Consider the following 20,070-nt stretch of genomic DNA (forward strand, 5'->3'; position numbering starts at 1 on the left):
GTCCGAGTATGATATTAATAAATCAAATAGCACATAGTCACTCATCAGTCCTCCTACTCAACCACTCTCCTTCCTTTCTTCTTTTCCTGCCTGTTGCATGACCACAGCAGCTAATTCTAGCTACGATTAAGGGCGTTTGTAATGCCAGAAACGCGTCAAATTTTACATTCCTCATATGGATCTACTTGTTTTAATGGATTTTGAATAAAGGATTTCCAATTTTAACCTAGTGGTTGTGCCGAGCTTCTCCTCAAGTTTTTCGTATGTTTGCCATGCGTCTACAGCAGGATTTGGCACCCATTGGCTTACGGTTCCCAGCCTTCCATCCACATGCAAACGTGGTGACCTCTCTTTTTTTATTTTCCTTTATACAGCAGCCAATTAGTGGCCACAGCAGGGACCAATGTGTCACCATTGCTCCCAACCGTTGGCTGAAGTGGCCATGCACCAACTAGGCTGGAAGATGAAGAGCGAATTATGGCAAGAGATCCACGAGTATGTGACATTTCTTTTTTTTTTGTTAGTGTACTCGGGCCATGAATTCATTATGAGAGAGAGGTAGAAAACCCCACTAAGTTATTCTTTTGGAGAAGCTTCATATTCCTATCTACCAATACTTTTGAATTTGTGGCATGTTCATACCTAGGTAGAAAAATAGAAAATTCTTAACTGCACTACCAGTACTCTTAGGGTTATTGTTCAATAAGTGGAATATGCAATGTATTAGCAAATGCAAGTTTTATCCATCCAACTCTCTTCTGGCCATAGAAAAAGCATTAAATTAAGACAGATATGGTCTCTGGAGTCCGCATATTCATTGAGGCCGTAGCCAAAAAAGGCTTTGTTTATACAGAACCAGAAAAATACAAAATACTTGAATTTAATCCCGGTTTATAACAGAGCAGAATGTTATTTTTGGGGGGTGTAACATATTTTTATGTGTTACTGTCCCTTTAACAAATTGAGTAACGCCACAATTTTGTTATGTAATAAACACACCAGTGTATTTATCCAATCATGAAGTCTTTGGCCTAGAAGAGGTTAAACAAATAGCAGAGTTCCTGAACACAGTGATATATGACAAAGCACGAACCTAAAACATAACCCTGGTATGAACCATAACAAGAGTCTCGGGAATAGACTGGGTTAACCGTCTAACTTCCTGCGCTTCATCAATGGGACTCTCAGAGGTAGTGGAGCTGAAGAAAGAGGTGGGGTGAGGAGGACCTCTGCCAGATGGCAGAAAAATCACTTTGTCCCCTGGCACTGCTCTGCTACACATGGTTTTCATAAGTGCAAATAGATCCCAGAAACTTCCTGAACAGATTTTTATTCTTGAAATCTATGCTCCTGACTCCTCTTCTATGGAATTTTTTTTATATCGTTATTTCACAACAGGGTGAATTGTGCAACCTTGTTGACAAAGGGATGTTGGGGCGTATGTTTTTTTTTATCCTCAGCCTGAGCTAGTGCAGTCTCTTCTCTAAATCAGGAAGCCATAGAAGCTCTCAGCTGAGAGGTGAATTAGGAGGGGTCTCTGTGGTGGTACCTGAAAAGTGACAGCTACGGGAAGGAGACAACAGGGACTGGAGAAGAAACAGCTGGATGCCTATAAGTGGACATCAAATCCCTACAATAAGCTGAACGTTCTGTGATGCAGCGCCCCTGGCAAGCGATTATTGGCTGTATATTTGTTTTTTAGTAGACTGACTTGTCTGGAGGGAGCCAGAGGTTTATCCCTTTTTTTGTGCATCCAGATGTTGTTTCTTCACTAAGAACGCAACACAGAACTTTGGCCTTACTTTTGTCTCCATTCCTGATCAGTTTCTTCAACATTTTTTTATTTGCCATTAAAAAAGAGAAGAAAGATTGTAGCATTAAGACATTCATGTCATCTTTGTTTTCTACCTATAGGAGGAGAAGTTTGGAAACAGCTACAGGTTGCACTGATGAAGCGGGCAGCAGGAGCTCACATGTCCATCATTCATCTCTGCAGGTAACAGAGTGATTGTATTGTAGGTCAATAGTGAAGATTATCTTGTAAACCTCTTCAGATACCTTTACAACTGTCCATTAGCTTTGGCTGAGACTTCTAATCACTACTTTTTTTTTGTACTTTTACTTGTTTACTTAACTTTATATGTTTTCCTACCTCTTATAAGGTCATTAATTTGTACCTTTTCCAAGGCATAGAAGATAATATCAGGATCATGCCAAGTCCCTTATAAAACAATATCGTACCGTGTGTTTGACTTACTTGATGTTTTGTTAAGTCATATAAGTTATCCAACTTTACGTGCAACATCAGTTTCATCTCGGGTTTCTCTGCCCCTCCTTGATGGACCAGAAATCTACAATATAGAATGTATTGGAAAGTGTCCTCACATGTGGAAAGCAGGTGGCAACTTCCTTTAACTTGTAAAAAAATTCAATGAAAGATAATCGCTGTTATGTTAGGCGAAATCCTCAATGACACCTGATCTCCAATGTAAGGAAACCTGCCATATAAATCTGTACATGACAACTGGACCCCGTCAATGTGACATTGGCATTGGGCAGCAACCTATGGCTAGCTGCTTTCTCCAGGGGATCTTTACTTTTTGGGCTTTTTCCGTTTACACAGCTTTTGTTAGACTATATGGATATGTTTCTGTTGCCACATTGGTTTATTTCGTCTCCAGGTGTGGATGTTCCAATATCTACACGTTCCCAAGGGAAATCAGGCAGATTTCCTTCAATCGTGTGCACTTAAATGTGAACTTAATTAATTAAACGTAATTGGTTTATTTTCAGAAAGTAATAGAACTGCATATAACAACTGCTTCCATATCATGTTATAGAAAGTCTGTATTTGGAATATACTACAGTTTTCACATACATTCATGACTCAGATCCAACATAATAATGTTATAGCATGTTGTGCCATAGGAGTCAATTTACTCTTTGGAACTGCATCACGTGTTGATTCAGAGTTTGGATAATGTAGTAGATTTACCTGCAGTCCTATGCAAATAACATGACTTGTTCTACAATAAGACTTAGGGCTCATGCAGACATCCATGGATCTCAGTCTGATCACGGACCGTAATGACCGGACTGGCTGCGGGTCTCCTGACAAAAGCATTTTAGCTTTATGGAAACATATTAATCTGTCTTGTTCTGGCCATGGCCAGTCCAGGCATTGTGGTCCACGATCGGACCGAGCTCCATGGACGGCTGCTTGAGCAATGTGATACATCTGTGTACATAGTATAGGCTACTTGGCACAGAGCAGATAATATCCTTTAGTCTATATTCACATGACCAAATTTTCAGTTCGGTGTGCTGTCCGTGGAAAAAACGAACAGCACTCGGACCAATGTTATTCAATTGGGCTGTTCAGATGGCCCATTTTTTTTATATGGGCCGAATGTCCCCTTGAAAAAAATTGCAGCGTGTACCACATTCTTCCGTATTTTGGATGAAGTTAGCCTATTTAAGTCCATGGGTGTGCAAAAAAAAAATCGGATTCCATAACAGATCAACTGTATAGCATCCAATTTTTACAGTTTATTAGCATAGCAAACTGTTTTTGGTCTTGTCAATTTTATTCACTGCTAATGTATACAAATGGAGGCAATGTGGAAAATAATACAGATGAAAATTGTCTGTTTTTTCTTTATGAAAATCTCATGATTTTTCATATGCTTATCTGAACTTGGCCTCCAAGGGATGTAGATTGTTTTGCTGACCGTTCATGGATCTAACGCTGAGTCTGCGCCACTGCTCCTGTTGTTTGTTATTGCCTGCAGGCAATGCTGCAGACAATCAGTAAGCTCATCGGCTAGTGCTGTCTACTGAAACAAGGCCTCTGTACTCACTGACTTTTTGCAGCAGTCAACATGACATCAGCACTGTAGACAATAACAGATACTGGGAGCAGCGATGGAGAGTCAGTGCAGGATCTGTAGAGGGTAAGAAAAGCTCAACATGCAGCAATTTTTGCCTCAGTGAGACAATGGTGTGGAAAAATATCGGAAATGTGTACAGCCCCATAGACTAACATTGGTCTCGGTTTGATCCGATGTTTTTTCGGATTGTACTCGGCCCGAAAATACTATTGTTTGCACCTGCCCAATTAAGGAGGAATCACTGAAGACGATATTTGCTTTTTTTGCTATGTCCTCTTGATCTGGACATATCAGCTTTAAAATGTATTAATTTGCAAAGATCCCAGCTATTCTCGACATTTTTAATCCTCAGTAAACTGAGAGAATCTACTGTAGAGCCATGTCAACAAGTGATGTTTTACATTACTACACCAATGTGGATAAAATCAGTGACTCATTATTTATTTTTGTGAGTCAATTTTATCTTAACTTAAGGTTTATTTTGGCCAAAACTAATAAAATACAACACAAAATGAATTCAAATTCTAAATTTTATGAAAAAAAAAATTCCTCTAACTTTTGGCATTATATAAATTATATATTTGCTTTGTATTGTTTCTTTCTGGTTTCAATATAAAGGAGTGAACCCTCAAACACCACATGCTACCTGTCACAGGGATACAGCACAGACAGAGGAGGATCAGAAGATTGTGGCGTTAAATAGTTAAATAGGGTTAAATAGTTCTGTTTGTTTCCTAGAGCTCTCCGTCCTGAGATATCTCAGCTGTTCTGATTTCTCCACTCACTTCTTGGATTGAGTAGTTGCCAGTGATAGCTTGCTATAACCTGGTTTGGAGCTGGAGATGTGAGCTGCGTGAAGAGAGGTCATTTAGGAGTCATCTCTGGAGAAATCTGTTTGGTAGCTTGAGTGTCTTCATTTACATTATATCCTATTTGGTTTGCCTCACCTTTTCCTTCCCCTTTCCCCTTTCTTTACAGTAACATATAAAAGTTTGGGCACCCTTGGATAAAATTCCTGTTATAGTGATTAGTGAACAGTTAAGCAAGTTGAAGAGGAAATGATCTCTAATACGCCTAAAGTTAAAGATGACGCATTTCCTTTTTATTTAGGCAAAAAATATATATTTTCATCTTTTATGCTTTAAAAATTAAAAAAGGAAAATGGGCCAATGCAAACGTTTGGGCACCGAGCATGGTTAGTACCAAGTAGCACCCCTTTTGAAAGTATCACAGCTTGTAAACACTTTTTGTAGCCAGCCAAGAGTCTTTCAATTCAATTCAATTCTTGTTTGAGGGATTGTAATCCATTATTCCTTGGAAAATTCTTCCAGTCCTGTGAGAGTCCTGGGCCATTTTGCATGCACTGCTATTTTGAGGTCTAGTCACGAATGCAAAATGATGTTCAAATCAGGGGACTGTGAGGACCATTTTAAAACCTTCAGCTTGTGCCTTTTGAAGTAGTCTATTGTGGATTTTGACATGTGTTTAGGATCATTATCCATTTGTAAAAGCCGTCCTCTTTTCAACTTCAGCATTTATACAGATGGTGTTATGTTTACATCAAGAATTTGTTGAAATTTCATTGAATCCATTCTTCCCCCTACCTGTGTAATGTTCCTCGTGCCATTGACTGCAACACAATCCCACCCAAAGTGTGATTGATCCACCCCCATGCTTAATGGTTGGCAAAATGTTCTTTTCCTGAAATTCTGTTCACTTTATTCTCAACACATGCCTTTGATCATTGTGGCCAAACAGTTCTATTTTAACAACATTGGTCAACAGGACTTGTTTTCAAAATGCATCAGGCTTATTTAGATGTTCTTTTACATACTTCTGATGCTGAATTGCATGGTGAGGACCCAGAAGAGGTTTTCTTCTGTTGACTATTCCATGAAGGTCATATTTATGCAGGTGTCTCTGAACAGTAGAACAATGTACCACAACTCCAGAGTCTGCTAAATTTTTCTGAAGGTCTTTTGCAGTCAAGCAGGAGTTCTGATTTGCCTCTCTAGCATTCCTACGTGCGGCTCTCACAGAAATTTTGCATGGTCTTCCAGACCTTATCTTGACCTCCATTGTTCCTGTTAATTGCCATTTCTTAATTAAATTTCAAACTGAGAAAAGGACAACTTGAAAACACTTTGCTATCTTCTTATAGCCTTCTCCTGCTTTGTGGTCCTCCACCATTTTCATTTTCAGAGTACTAGGCACCTGCTTATAAGAACCCATGGATATGTTTTTTAGCACAAGGTTAGAGGAGGTTGGGCTTTTATACAGCTAGGAAATTTACATCACCTGGCCATTCCTAACGATAATAGTGAACAAGCCATAACCCTAACAGACTAATAAAGGTCTGAAACCTTTGTCAAACTTATTTGCGCACACAAATCTCCCAGGGTGCCCAAACTTTCGATTTGATCCATTTTCCTTTTTGTAAGATGATATATATATAGTACAGACCAAAAGTTTGGACACACCTTCTCATTTAAAGATTTTTCTGTATTTTCATGACTATGAAAATTGTAAATTCACACTGAAGGCATCAAAAGTTATGAATTAACACATGTGGAATTATATACTTAACAAAAAAGTGTGAAACAACTGAAATTATGTCTTATATTCTAGGTTCTTCAAAGTAGCCACCTTTTGCTTTGATGACTGCTTTGCACACTCTTGGCATTCTCTTGATGAGCTTCAAGAGGTAGTCACCGGGAATGGTTTTAATTTCGCAGGTGTGCCCTGCCAGGTTTAATAAGTGGGATTTCTTGCCTTATAAATGGTGTTGAGACCATCAGTTGTGTTGAGCAGAAGTCTGGTGGATACACAGCTGATAGTCCTATGAATAGACTGTTAGAATTTGTATTATGGCAAGAAAAAAGCAGCTAAGTAAAGAAAAACGAATGGCCATCATTACTTTAAGAAATGAAGGTCAGTCATTCCGAAAAATTGGGAAAACTTTGAAAGTGTCCCCAAGTGCAGTTGCAAAAACCATCAAGCACTACAAAGAAACTGGCTCACATGAGGACCGCCCCAGGAAAGGAAGACCAAGAGTCACCTCTGCTTCTGAGGATAAGTTTATCCGAGTCACCAGCCTCAGAAATCGCAGGATAACAGCAGCTCAGATTAGAGACCAGGTCAATGCCACACAGAGTTCTAGCAGCAGACACATCTCTACAACAGCTGTTAAGAGGAGACTTTGTGCAGCAGGCCTTCATGGTAAAATAGCTGCTAGGAAACCACTGCTAAGGACAGGCAACAAGCAGAAGAGACTTGTTTGGGCTAAAGAACACAAGGAATTTACATTAGACCAGTGGAAATCTGTGCTTTGGTCTGATGAGTCCAAATTTGAGATCTTTGGTTCCAACCACCGTGTCTTTGTGTGATGCAGAAAAGGTGAACGGATGGACTCTACATGCCTGGTTCCCACAGTGAAGCATGGAGGATGAAGTGTGATGGTGTGAGGGTGCTTTGCTGGTGACACTGTTGGGGATTTATTCAAAATTGAAGGCATACTGAACCAGCATGGCTGCCACAGCATCTTGCAGTGGCATGCTATTCCATCCGGTTTGCATTTAGTTGGACAATCGTTTATTTTTCAACAGGACAATGACCCCAAACACACCTCCAGGCTGTGTAAGGGCTATTTGACCAAGAAGAAGAGTGATGGGGTGCTACGCCAGACCTGAACCCAATCGAGATGGTTTGGGGTGAGCTGGACCGCAGAGTGAAGGCAAAAGAGCCAAAAAGTGGTAAGCATCTCTGGGAACTCCTTCAAAATTGTTGGAAGACCGATTCCGGTGACTATCTCTTGAAGCTCATCAAGAGAATGCCAAGGGTGTGCAAAGCAGTCATCAAAGCAAAAGGTGGCTATTTTGAAGAACCTAGAATATAAGACATATTTTCAGTTGTTTCACACTTTTTTTGTTAAGTATGTAATTCCACATGTGTTAATTCATAGTTTTGATGCCTTCAGTGTGAATGTTCAATTTTCATAACAAAAAATCAAGGGTGCTCACTATATCTATGAGCGCGGGTGCTCTGGAGAAAAAGAGTCCAATTATGTTATAGATAACTCCGGCACACCATAAGTCTTGAACAATTAATGTATCTTTATTCTGTGCATCTCAAAAAATTCAACAGACAGCGGGATGCCATGCAAAAAGGAAAAACGATCACAATCGTAGACGTGAGTGAATGTCCCCAACGTTTCGGCATTAAATTGCCTTTATCAAGGGGTATCAGACTATTTTTGCTGTGACGATCGAGGTAAGTGGCTCCCGCTTAGGCTTTTTCTCTGTACGGAATCCGGAGTGAGGCTCCAAGTGTGGACAAGTTGCTGCGGTCAGGTGAGAGGAGTAGAATGCGTGGCCGCTTCTTATACAGTGCCGGAAAGTGCCGGCGCGGATACTTCCGGGTGAGGGGTGAGTCATGTGATTGAGAATTTCCGTGAAAAGAGCGGAAAAAGCCGATGTGTGCCGAGATAGAAACGGCGCATGCGTGGTAATAGAGCGCTCCGATTTCTAAGTGCCTCCCATCTGCTTCCTCCAGCTCTTCAGTGAGCTCACTGAAGAGCTGGAGGAAGCAGATGGGAGGCACTTAGAAATCGGAGCGCTCTATTACCACGCATGCGCCGTTTCTATCTCGGCACACATCGGCTTTTTCCGCTCTTTTCACGGAAATTCTCAATCACATGACTCACCCCTCACCCGGAAGTATCCGCGCCGGCACTTTCCGGCACTGTATAAGAAGCGGCCACGCATTCTACTCCTCTCACCTGACCGCAGCAACTTGTCCACACTTGGAGCCTCACTCCGGATTCCGTACAGAGAAAAAGCCTAAGCGGGAGCCACTTACCTCGATCGTCACAGCAAAAATAGTCTGATACCCCTTGATAAAGGCAATTTAATGCCGAAACGTTGGGGACATTCACTCACGTCTACGATTGTGATCGTTTTTCCTTTTTGCATGGCATCCCGCTGTCTGTTGAATTTTTTGAGATGCACAGAATAAAGATACATTAATTGTTCAAGACTTATGGTGTGCCGGAGTTATCTATAACATAATTGTTCAATTTTCATAGTCATGAAAATACAGAAAAACTTTTAAATGAGAAGGTGTGTCCAAACTTTTGGTCTGTACTGTATATATATATATTTATATACTAGATGGTTGCCTGACTCTAACGCATCGGGTATTCTAGAATATGTATGTCCACGTAGTATATTGCACAGCCATGTAGTATATTGCCCAGCTATGTAGTAGATTGCCCAGCCACGTAGTATATTGCCCAGCCATGTAGTATATTGCCCAGCCACGTAGTATATTGCCTAGTGATGTAGTATACAGCAGAGCCACATAGTATATTGCCCAGTGACGTAGTATATTGCCCAGTGATGTAGTATGTTGCCCAGTGACGTAGTATATTGCCCAGTGACGTAGTATACAGCAGAGCCACATAGTATATTGCCCAGTGACATAGTATATTGCCCAGCCACGTAGTATATTGCCCAGTGACGTAGTATATTGCCCAGTGACGTAGTATACAGCAGAGCCACATAGTATATTGCCCAGTGACGTAGTATATTGCCCAGTGACGTAGTATATTGCCCAGTGATGTAGTATATTGCCCAGTGACGTAGTATATTGCCCAGTAACGTAGTATGTTGCCCAGTGACGTAGTATGTTGCCCAGTGACGTAGTATATTGCCCAGTGACGTAGTATACAGCAGAGCCACATAGTATATTGCCCAGTGACGTAGTATATTGCCCAGCCACGTATTATATTGCCCAGTGACGTAGTATATTGCCCAGTGATGTAGTATACAGCAGAGCCACATAGTATATTGCCCAGTGACGTAGTATATTGCCCAGTGACGTAGTATATTGCACAGCCCATGTAGTATATTGCCCAGCTATGTAGTATATTGCCCAGCCACGTATGACACAGGTTAAAAAAATAAAAAATAAACATATACTCACCTTCCGCAGGCGCGTTGTAGCTCTGTCGCCTGTGTGGGGTGCAGGCGGCATCTTCCGGTCCCAGGGTGTGATGACGTCGCGATCACATGACCGTGACGTCACGGCAGGTCCTTGTCGTGCAGGACCTGTCATGACGTCGCGGTCACATGACCGTGACGTCACGGCAGGTCCTTTCCGCGCAGGCGCGCAGGACTTGTGATGACGTCATGGTCACATGACCGTGACGTCATGGCAGGTCCTTCTGCCAGACCACCTGTGAGACCGGAACGTGCCGGTTGCATCGCGAGGAGCGGGAAAGGTGGCGTAGGTGAGTATATAATCATTTTTTATTTTTTTAATTATTTTTAACATTAGATGTTTTTACTATTGGCGCTGCATAGGCTGCGTCAATAGTAAAAAAACTTGGTCACACAGGGTTAATAGCAGTGGTAACGGAGTGCGTTACCCGCAGCATAACGCGATCCGTTACCGCCGGCATTAACCCTGTGTGAGCGGTGAGCGGAGGGGTGTATGCGGGCACCGGGCAGTGAGTGCGGGGAGTAAGGAGCGGCCATTTTCTTCTGGACTGTGCACGTCGCTGATTGGTCGCGGCAGCCATGACAGGCAGCTGGCGAGACCAATCAGCGAACGAATAACCGTTACAGACAGAAGGACAGACGGAAGTGACCCTTAGACAATTATATAGTAGATCTGGGGGAGAGCCTAAAATACAAAGGAAATGTGTCATCTTTAACTGTAGGTCTTTTAGAGATCATTTTTTCACATTCTACTTGCTTAACTGTTTACAATAACAGTAACTTTGACAAGGGGTGCCCAAACTTTTACATGCCACTCTAGTTTGGGAGGTCGTTGAGTGATTGCTGTTTCTTTTCTCCTTGTTTCCCTTTGCATCTTGATGTTAGAGCAGGACCAACGTTCTTGCTGCCCTGTGCACTAGTCAGGGTCTTTGTCAGGATAAGATAGAGATAGGAAAGTGATCTCCGCACGGTGTGAAAGAACCAGTCTAGGGACGCTAGGGAACTTAGGGTTGCCCCCTTTAATTTTTCCCTAGTGACAGAGCCATCTTGCTTCTGGCATAAGCATGACACTACCTATGACTAAATGCTTCTATAAAATACTAAAGAGCACACGATTGCTCATAGCTGGTTTTGGAATCATATGTGAGTATAGCAGTTGTCTAAGCAATGTAGCACAATATAACATGACAGAGTGCAGCAGTGGACGCCCAATCAAAGGGAAAACTTGTATGAATAAATGTAGGAAAGATTGTGGGTGAATATATTTTTAACAACACTGCACATCTAGAGGACATGTGTGGTTTTGCAGCTCAGCTCTTCTCACTTCCATGGAGCTAAATTGTAATGCAAGACTCATTCCATGGACAGGCGAGGTGCTGTTCCTGGATAAAAAGAGTTCTGTTTTTCTAATCCCATACAACTCCTTGAAACTATATTTCGCTATTGGACAATTTGTACATCTATCCCTAAATTCTGTCCATTACAGGCCCTTAACAAATGACGTAAAGATGACTGGAGTAATGGAACATTCAACATGCCAGGGGAAGCAGGCATTCACCCTTGCCAAAGTAAGTATCACATTATGCTCCATTGGTCTATTATGCACTAAAATTCCTACTTTGAAATTATTATAATGTAGATATTGGAAATAACATATTGAATCTAGTTTTTATTGGTTGTTGGTATGGGGCATCCTATCTTTTTTCAAGTGGAAGGATGCCCTATACCAAAAATTAAAATGAGGCTGATTAATGCACACACTGTATCCCCCACCGTGGGACAGGAGTGTCCTGCTATTTCCTGCCTTTCTCATGCCTTCCAACACAGATGGCTCTTCCATTCTTATCCACAATTTGGCCATATACATTTTATGACGATGCTGCTGTTTTATTCATGAAGATGACCCCTTACTTTTATTCTCTTTCTATGCCCCCCTTCCACACTTCATTTTCATTGATGTTCTCTTATTTACCTTATTATGATACCTGGCTGCTGTTCATGTCGTATTCATATCCATATTGTGTTTGGATTTTTTACTTCTATCTTGTTTTTTAATATTTTTCATTAAAACTTAAGATATTGTATGATTCAATCCCTCCAGTTTATTATGGTTTTGTTTCTTTAGCAGAGAAAGGAATAGGACCTTGACTGCTAACATTGAGGTGTTTATGGACACAGCATATTGGTGTAACGTGACATCGGGTGGCATCCTAGTCCTCACAGCACCAACAGGGGCTTATGATACATATGCCCGACACTATGATACATAAGCCCATTGTTATATAGGCATATGTAAAAAAAAAAACACTTCATCACTCTATTTTGCCAAATATATGTTTCAGTTACTCATGTTATATTAGAATCCCTAAGCACAGCAGTGACTCTCATTGGCCAGACGTTGGTGGCATTTGTGTCACACCGCCGTATTTGCTTTCATCCTAGAGATTCGGGCTGATGATAATCACTCTCTCATCGGCTTTTGATCATATGTGATCATAATGTGATCTGATTTCCTCCGATGTGGAGAAGATGAAAAATATAATTTCTCCTTCTTCTCCATTCTGTCAGTCCATGAATATCGCACCCCATTTGGATGTCATCCGAGTGCAGTCCGATGTTTTTCACAGACTCATTAACTTGCATGCTGTGATTTATTTTTTTCCTCGGACAAACTCACTATTTTTTCACTATTTTGTTACTATTTTAAATTCCCAATTTATTTTCAGCTCATGTGCCATGGACCTTTGTTACAAGTGAAAGAAGACAGATGGAAGGAGACTAACTCAGGCTCCTGTATCCCTGAACAGTAAGAGATTATGTGCTGTTGGATGTAAGACCCGGCACATATCCTTTTACTGCTCAGAGGGACTGGAGAAATCCACTGGAAAAATGTAGGTTTGGGGATCGTTTCCAAGTCTTCTCCATGCCATTAAAGACCATTCTTCAGGTACAATGTGAACACAATGTTCATCCTACAGTCCACATGAAATAAATGAACCAATAAAATAGAAATGTTCTTTCTAACATGGAAATAAAACTGAATCAGTGCAAATCTGGCACTTAGAAGATTTGTGCATAAATTGCTGTGTATTTATTACCGCTTGTTTAAAATTATTATTTTTCTGTTCTATTACTTATTTTATTCATTATTTTATAGGTGAAACTTATGTTATTGGTCCTAAAACTTAGATGACTAAGGCTCTCTAGGCATTTGGGAAGGGAATTTGAATTGCAACAAATATATTGGATGCTAATTGAATGTACATTATTATGCTCTCCAGATCCAAGTGCAAATTACATATGTAAAAAGCAAAACTAAAAAAAATTCAAACACTTAGCCTTCACCTTTCCCACCATGTAGCTCCACTCTCTTCTGGATATCACTTTCATCTCCTTCAGGCAAATTAAATTTTTTTTTTGTGAAATTCGATTCTCTTTAGTGATTCACTCATCTCTACTGATAACAAATTGACACGTTTGCATCATTTTCCATCACTTTACAATCCAAACGCTTCCCTATACAACCAGTGATCCTGGGAGTAAAATAATGATGGAGTGGGTAACCCACTTATCTGATTGGCTCTCAGCATACAGAAGCAAGGATGCATTGAACATGTCCTATTCCGATCCTCAAAATGGGATCAGAACAGGACATTCTCTGACCCTTACGGATCTCATTCTCAGATCCCTGATTTTTGCGGATGTGTGAATGGACCTTTAAAACTCTGTGAGCCCGTGTTCCGTCTGATTAAAAATTTGGAAGCACACAGACATTTCACACAAATGTGAGAATGTAGAATAAGGGATTGTACAGATAACATCCACGTCACACAGTGCAGATACAGAATAATATTTACATCCAGTCACTTACCGCTGACTTCTTGTCTGATGAGTCGGTTTCTGCTGTTTCTTCTCCATCTGGTCAGACCTTCATGTCGACATCTCACAGCGACGACTCATCTTGTCACGATGATCGTCACAAACCTGAAAATAACAAGTCACATATATTGTATACATACATGTGTCTCCCCCCTGAATACAGATATGTACCCCACCATTAATATACTATTAGCCACACACCATTAGAAATATAAAGTTATAAGCAGCGCTGTGTCCCCCATTAACTATAATCTCTGTCACCCAATAATATAAATTATTCAGTCTGTGACTCTCCCCATTTACCTGTAAGGCTATGTGCACATGGATTATATGCAAGGTTTTACAGTACAAGCACAGTGAATGAGATCCCTGAAGTCTCATGCACACGTTGCATATTTTTACTTTCAGATTTGCAGCAGATTAAAATCTGTATAATGTCAATTCTTGCAGCATATTTAACCCATACTAATGAGTAGGGGAAAATAAGCAACAAAAGCATGACAAAAACATTGCAAAAAAATAAATGTATTTTACCCAACTTTCTTCCTGCCAACCAGTAGCGTAGCTACCAGGGGGGCAGAGGGGGCGGTCGCCCGGGCCCTGTGCTCTGAGGGGGCCCACCCAGAGCTACGCTACTATCAGGGCCGGCGTTAGGGGCCCCTGCCTCCGGTCAATGATTATCTTTCATTTCCCCTGCGTTTGTACTGTGTATGTAGCTAAAGTAACATGCACGGTACAAACACTCACAGGGAGTCAGCAGAGAGAAGAGAAGGCCTCCAATCAGAGTGCAGGGAGTGAGTCATGTGATCGCTCTTCTGCAGTCTGTGGAGGAGAGGGGGAAGGGAGGTCACTCACCTCTCACCCAATCCCGGCTGAGCGCGCTCTGCTCAAAGCTGCTGTGCTGCAGAGAAGTGATCAGCTCCAGCAGCAGCAGCCGGGGACGCAGGGGGACTGTGCCTCTGACTGTGAGCTGAGCTCACTGCCTACACATGATGTCTGCAGCATCTGACTTGGAGGAGCCTGAGGAGCAGCCCCCAGGACCAGAGGACACTCTCCACACAGCATGATGAGTATCTTGGCACATGTCATTTGCTATTTGATATGTCTGATCTGTTGCCTTGAATACATACATACAGGCACAGTATATAAAGCAATGAAGGTTCTTAAAGGGAACCTGTCACCCCGTTTTTTAAAGATGAGATAAAAATAGCGTTAAATAGGGGCAGAGCTGTGCTTTACATTAGTGTCTTTTTTGTGCCTTTATTCCCCAGCTATGCTGCCGAAATACCTTTGTAAAGTCACCATTTTGGGCTGTCACTCACGCCGGTCTGGTCAAATGGGCGTGGTGACATCGCTGTTTCTCCCCCCAGATCTTGCTTATCTGTCCGTTGGTGGCGTAGTGGTTTGCGCATGTCCAGCTGCCGAATCCACTGCGCAGCTGAAGGAAAAGAGCGCGATCTGCGCTGTTACCCTGGTGATCGGTGGGGGCGGCCATCTTCCTGAGGCCGCACGTGCGCAGATGGAGTGCTTTGCTGCACGGGGCTTCAGGAAAATGGCCGCGGGATGCCGCGCATGCGCAGATGGAGATCGCGGTGGCCATTTTCCTGAAGCCCCGGGAAGCCGCGCACTCCATCTGCGCACGCGCGGCCTCAGGAAGATGGCCGCCCCCACCGATCACCAGGGGAATAGCGCAGATCGCGCTCTTTTCCTTCACCTGCGCAGTGGATTCGGCAGCTGGACATGCGCACACCACTACGCCACCAACGGACAGATAAGCAAGATCTGGGGGAAGAAACAGCGATGTCACCACGCCCATTTGTCCAGACCAGCGTGAGTGACAGCCCAAAATGGCGACTTTACAAAGGTATTTCGGCAGCATAGCTGGGGAATAAAGGCACAAAAAAGACACTAATGTAATGCACAGCTCTGCCCCTATTTAACGCTATTTTTATCTCATCTTTAAAAAACGGGGTGACAGGTTCCCTTTAAACTTGTATGTCTTGTTTATCCTGCAATCTGGACAGACACAGAACACTGACATGTGATCGATAAGTGTCTTCGCACATAATTTATTTACTGCTGATTAGCTTATGAGAAGGAGAATGATTATTTTCTTAAGTTTGCGAGTGGCTGGAATCTTGCAGGACGGCTTTTACATGTGGGAGCCTGTCATCATATAAGGTCCGGCCAGCATCTGTACGCCCTCACATAGTGTTCTAGAATGCTCTCTATGTCCCCAATCCTCTATGCAAGGCACAAAAAAGAGCTTTTATTATAATCGCGGATGGCGCAGTCCGGGCGTCACAGTCTTGATCCGGCGCCGACCCTCTTCCTGTGATCGCTGTCCCTCTTCGTGTGGAAGATGCGTCCTACATCATGCATTCAGTGTCCTCTATCGCACTCCCATGCAGGTGGACTTCTCTTTGCCCTGCTGAAGTCAGAGCACAGTATTGTAGTGCGCATGCGCCAGCTTTATTTCCAGGTTATCAGCGCCCTTTGGCCTTTCCCAGCACATACGCACTACAGTACTTGGCTCTGCTTTCAGCAGCGCAGACAGAAGTGTGCCTGCACAGGAGCGCGATGGGTGACACGGTGTGGATGACGTAGGATGTGTCATACAGATGAAGCAGTAATGGAGGATGGCGATCTTAAGTCAAGACCAGCGATGCCTTGGTGAGAGCCATTGGTGAGTATAATGAGAGGTCATTTTTATGCCTTGCGGAGGGGATTGGGGACACATTTACAGCCTTCCTTATAGAGGCTGCCTATGGGAGCTGCATTATACTATATAGTCTTCCTATGTGAAGGGCATTATACTATAGAGTCTGCCTATGGGGAGTTCATAATACTATATGGAGGCCTATGGGGAATGTATTATACCTTATTGAGGACTATCTGGTGTATTATGCTATATGGAGGCTATCTAGAGGGCCATCATTCAGTGTGGAGATTACAGCGAAGGGGCCATCATACAGTGTTGGAGCCAGTTTGGGGGATATTAACGGGTCAGTATATACAGTGAGGGGGCATCATACTGTGTATAGGGGAGCTGTACAGTGGGGGAGACTCGGGACTTTATTAAATGTAAAGTGGGCATTTATTCTTACAGGGGAACTCAGGTTACTGTGACTATCAAAGGGTCACACACAGAGGGCATTATTACTTTCTAGGGGACAAAATATGGGCACTGTTTTCTAGGGCACTTGCACCTGGCATTACTATATTATAGAGGGGTGCTTTAGAATTTAGAGGGCACAGAGAACCACACAGCAGGTGCAGTAATAGGGACACATACGGCAGCAGTGGCTCAGTATTGGGGTATCGGGGTCAGTAATAGGGACACATACGGCAGCAGCGGCTCAGTATTCGGGTATCAGGTGCAGTAATAGGGACACATGGCAGCAGCGGCTCAGTATTGGGGTATCAGGTGCAGTAGTAGGGACACATACGCCAGCAGCGGTTCAGTATTGGGGGTCTCAGGGGCAGTAATAGGGACACATACGGCAGCAGCGGCTCAGTATTGGGGGTATCAGGTGCAGTAATAGGGACACATATGGTAGTAGAGGCTCAGTATTGGAGTATCAGGTGCAGTAATAGGGACACATGGCAGCAGCGGCTCAGTATTGGGGTATCAGGTGCAGTAGTAGGAACACATACGGCAGCAGCGGCTCAGTATTGGGGTATCAGGGGCAGTAATAGGGACACATACGCCAGCAGCGGTTCAGTATTGGGGTATCAGGGGCAGTAATAGGGACACATACGGCAGCAGCGGCTCTGTATTGGGGTATCGGGGCAGTAATAGGGACACATACGGCAGCAGCGGCTCAGTATTGGGGTATCAGGGGCAGTAATAGGGACACATACGGCAGCAGCGGCTCTGTATTGGGGTATCAGGGGCAGTAATAGGGACACATACGGCAGCAGCGGCTCTGTATTGGGGTATCAGGGGCAGTAATAGGAACACATACGGCAGCAGCGGCTCAGTATTGGGGTATCAGGGGCAGTAATAGGGACACATACGGTAGCAGCGGCTCTGTATTGGGGTATCAGCAGAATGAGGAGTTTGTGCAGGTTGGGAATAGATGGTGATGTGATGGGGCTGGAATATGAGAAGTGAAATGTGTCTTTGTTGTATTCTCTGCAGATGAGTTGTAGCTGGAAGATGTTGTCATGTCGGTCTGGGCCAGATGGAAAAGACGGGAAAAATGAACAATTCTATCAGAAAGAACGTCAGAGGTAAGTCATTATCTGTAACTGTGCAGTGATCTGTTATATGTTCTGTAGGACTGGTATCTACCACTGACCATATGGCGGTAATATCAGTGTTGGTCTTTATATGGAGATTATTTTCAGTAACAGCGCGGTCATCTGCTGAGGTTCTCCTCCACTATTAGGGCGCATCACCGAATTGTAATGAAGGTTACCTGGTTAGGGGCTCACTCAGAAGCTTCGCCCCCCCTGGACCAAAACCCTAGCTACGCCTCTGCTGCCAACACATTAGGATATGCAGCAGAATGTTCTCCTGCAAATGATGAACGTGTGCACATAGCCTTAGTCCCTGTCCTGTGTCCCCCCCCATTCATTATAAGTCCTTGATAGCATCATAATGAATTTTGGGGGTGGGAGAAAACACTATCAGATACTGAACATCCTCTGCCACCTTCCAATTCATTTCAAGTCCCTGACAGCGTCTTCTCCACCTTTCAATTAATTATAAGTTGTCTTATGCACCCCTACTGCCTCCTCTCCCCTATAAATTTTAAGTCCTCGATAGCCTCCTCCCTATCTCACAATTCATTGTGATGCTATCAGGGGCTTAGCACCCTCCTCCACCACCAAATTAATTTATCCTCCTCCCCCCGCATCCTATCATTGCTCTCTCCCCCACCTCCATCATTGCCCTCTCTGCCACCCCTATCTTTTCCCTCGTCACCTCCCCAATCATTTTTCTCCTCCACCACCCTATCATTGCCCTCTTCACCACCCTATCATTGCCATCTCCACCTCCGCAATCATTGTTCTCCTCCATCACCTCCATCATTGCCCTCTCCATCACCTCCATCATTGCCCTCTCTACCACCACATCATTGCCTTCTTGCCCACCTTCATCATTGCCTTCTTGCCCACTTCCATCATTGCCCTCTCCTCCACCTGCATCATTGCCCTCTCTACCACCCCTTTCATAGCCCTCTCCACCTCCGCAATTATTGTTCTCCTCCGCCACCACCATCATTGCCCTCTCCACACCACCATCATTGCCCTCTCCACCACCTCCATTATTGCCCTCTCCACCACCCCAACCATTGTTCTCCTCACCTTCTCCAAATGTATTGTTAAAAAAACCACACACACCACCACTCACCTCTCCTCATGTTCACCCGCATCAGCATCATCGCTGACAGCTTTCTCTCTCTGACACAGGCACGTGATGAATGCTGTCATCATCCAGCCACGCAACTGTGTCAGACAGAAACCTGCAGAGCAGGAAGCTGAGGATATATCCCTGCAGCTCCGCTCCACTGCCATTTTTGCCTGTAGACAGCGGAGCTGCAGGGATCGTTCCCTGCCTGCCACACATGAGGGCAATCTGGCCATGGGCCTCCAGAGCCTCCTTGCTGGAGAAACAGGCTAGATTGCCCTCATTATTAGCTGCCCTGCAGGGGCCCCCTCCACCTCGAGCCCCGATGCAACTGCACCTGCGATATGTCTGCCCCTGAGGCGGAAGTTGTCAATAAGTAGTCCATAGCTCATGAATATACAGTACTGGTTACCAACCATCCAGAAATTCCTGCTCAGCATGTAAAGGACACTTTTTCCCATATCCATATAAAATAATGTATATGTCTGTGGTTTTTATAAAGCTGCAGCAGCATGTACTAATTGTTATGATTATAATTATCTGTTTACAGTAAATGCTACCAATGTGTTCATATCAGTACTATGGCCTATGGTCATATATAACATGAATGTTAATGATAAATTGGTTCCAGTATGTCCATAAAATGTTGGCTATCCATAATTTTTGGATAAGTTGTCCAGGAAAAAATAAAAAATTCATCCCTGCTTGGCAGTGCCTACAATACATTGAGAGGACTTCAGTATGAAACACAATTCCTTCTCATTGACTGTCCAGTATTGTGTAATTTACCTGCTTCAAGTGAGACATTTTTTGGAGATTCCCCTATTTTTTCACTCATTTCTAGACACATGGTTAATGGGTCTATTCCTAGAATCACATTCTTTTTTTTAACATCAAATGCATTCTTATTGATAATATACAGGATATACTGCCCCTCTGTGCA

General features: G+C 43.2%; 1 long non-coding RNA gene across 2 annotated transcripts in view; it reads left to right on the forward strand.

The window, feature by feature from the left end:
• LOC143815362 (uncharacterized) overlaps nt 1–13,003 on the forward strand; it is a 53,811-nt gene extending 40,808 nt beyond the window's left edge. Inside the window, exons 1-4 of one of the 2 annotated variants that reach the window (XR_013223724.1) lie at nt 1,182–1,519; nt 1,915–1,996; nt 11,376–11,457; nt 12,616–13,003. This is a non-coding gene — a long non-coding RNA (uncharacterized LOC143815362). Of the gene's footprint in view, nt 1–1,181; nt 1,520–1,914; nt 1,997–11,375; nt 11,458–12,615 lie in introns of those variants that run through there. The other variant, XR_013223725.1, reaches the window with a different exon arrangement.
• The last annotated feature ends 7,067 nt before the right edge of the window (nt 13,004–20,070 follow it).

This window comes from Ranitomeya variabilis, chromosome 3 (assembly GCF_051348905.1).
Source record: "Ranitomeya variabilis isolate aRanVar5 chromosome 3, aRanVar5.hap1, whole genome shotgun sequence".
Taxonomy (NCBI): Eukaryota; Metazoa; Chordata; class Amphibia; order Anura; family Dendrobatidae; genus Ranitomeya; species Ranitomeya variabilis.